The 2,224-nt window shown below is 34.7% G+C and overlaps 1 protein-coding gene across 1 annotated transcript in view; it reads right to left on the reverse strand.

Moving 5' to 3' along the window:
• LOC106471238 (balbiani ring protein 3-like) overlaps positions 1–2,224 on the reverse strand; it is a 60,126-nt gene that overhangs the window by 28,904 nt on the left and 28,998 nt on the right. The gene's annotated exons all lie outside the window — the stretch shown is intronic.

A 2,224-nucleotide genomic window follows, 5' to 3' on the forward strand; every position in this document is an offset into this window, starting at 1 on the left:
CAGTACGTGCATAATCGAGGGGGGGGGGGTCAGTGTTTCAATTGTGATGTTTAAAGATGAAAATTCTGAATTTGATTTTGTAAGTTTGATCATTTTATTTCTTACCAAAGATTTATCGGTAACAAGTTGAAACAGACATGTTTGTTATATTGTCGTACGCATCTATACTAAAAATTTGTGTTATCGGCATTCATTTTCACTGCAAATTTACACCTGACAACCTAAGTATATGCATACAAACATCGTGCAATACAATATGTGGTAATAGTTTCCTTTTGAGTTTACTTGATGATTAAGTATAGTGCCTTGCAAAAGTATTATCCCCCCTGCAAAGTTTCCACATTTTGTTGCCATCTGAGCTTGCAGTAATGAGACTTTCATATGGAACTTTATATTTAGAATCTACACAATCTACCCCAAACTGAGAAAGCTAAAAAAATGCTGATATTATGTAAGTACGTTAGATTTTCAAAGAAAATTAGAATATTCTCAATTGCATAAGTATCCAGTTCCTTTACTATGGCAACCCTAAATCAGTTCAGGTGCAAAAGATTAATCTAAAATGTCACAAAATTAGTGTAATGGTCTCTGTCTGGTTGTAATCAAAGTGGTTTAAGAGTAAGTGCATCTGTTCAGGTCACAACTCACATAGTGATAAGACAAACTAACCATGAAGACCAAGGAGCTTTCCAAACAAGTTAGGATAAAGTGGTAGAGAAGCACAGATCAGGAGAAGGTTACAAGAAAATTTCAAAGTCACTGATTATCTTTTTGAGTATGGTGAAATCCATCATTAAGAAGTGTAATGTGCTTCAATACACCCAGGCTCTACCTAGATCAGGCTGTCCTTCCAAACTAAGCAGCCAGGCAAGCAGGAAACTGGTTAGGGATGTCATGGCAAAGCCAACAGTGCAAAGATCAATATCTGAGATGAGTGTCAGTGATCATACATCAACAATATCTCGGTCCCTACACAAAGCCATTATTCAAAAAGAATCATCTTCAATTTCATATGGAGTTTGCGACGAAGCATGTAAATAATACTGCAGACATGTGGTAAAAATGTTTTGTGGTCAGACAAGACAAAAATTGAACTTTTGGGTCTAAATTCAAAGTATTATATATGGCACAAGCCTAACACCGCACATCACCCAGTCAAACAGGTGGTGGTGGCATCATGTTATGGGGATGCTTCTCATCAGCAGGGACTGGGAAGTTAGTCAGGATTGAGGGGAAGATGGATGGTACAAAGTACAGGTGAATCCTAGAGAAAAACCTGCTTGAGTCAGCCACGAATCTAAAACTGGGTCAAAATTTCACATTTCAGCAGGACAATGACCCAAAGCACAAGGCCAAAGCCACACTGGAGTGGTTTCAAAATAAGAAAGCAAATGTCCTGGAGTGGTCCAGTCAAAGTCTTGACTTGAATCCAATGAAAATATTTATTGCGAGGCATGAAGATTGCAGTCTATCAATGATCCCCAATGAACTTGTCAGGATTGGAGCAATTTTGCCCAGAAGAATGGGCATACATTACAACAGCCCATTGTGCAAAGACTCACAGCAGTAATTGCTGCCAAAGATGCTTCCACAAGTACTTACTTAGGGACTGAATACTTATGCAATCAAAAAATTTAAATTTATATATTTTCTTTCCAAGTTTTGCTGACATTCACCCTTCTTTTAATCATTAGTTTTTAATAAAAACAAGTTCATTAGAAATAAATTGTTTACATTATTTATATTTCATCAAAATGTGACATTATTGGTAATGGTAGGGGTGAATACTTTTGCAATGCACTGTAAATCACTAAATCCTTGTTTTTATAAAATCAAGATATAATTTTAATAAATTGTAATTAAGCAATCTTACGAGTTTCATCATGAAAACTACACAATGTTGGTGCTTCCATCTATTAAAAACTAATGTAACAATGCATTATAATCTTTTATAAGTTCAAACATAAGAAAAGTATATTTAATTAGCTATACTGATGGCCAGGTATATTTTTAGTTTCGCTCTAAGTACATGACTTATTCTTCTCAGAAGTTATTATTATTTCTTGATATTTAAATCTACAATTGCTGCACTTGTACATACACAGAGTGGTCACAAGTAAATAGACACCTAAAGCGAAAGGAAGATCTACTAGATATTAATCAAATTATAAATATATCAATTCATGTGAATATGACTGAAAAATTTAATTTTTTCTGAAAAGGT

This window comes from Limulus polyphemus, unplaced genomic scaffold (assembly GCF_000517525.1).
Source record: "Limulus polyphemus unplaced genomic scaffold, Limulus_polyphemus-2.1.2 Scaffold4489, whole genome shotgun sequence".
NCBI classification, from domain to species: Eukaryota; Metazoa; Arthropoda; class Merostomata; order Xiphosura; family Limulidae; genus Limulus; species Limulus polyphemus.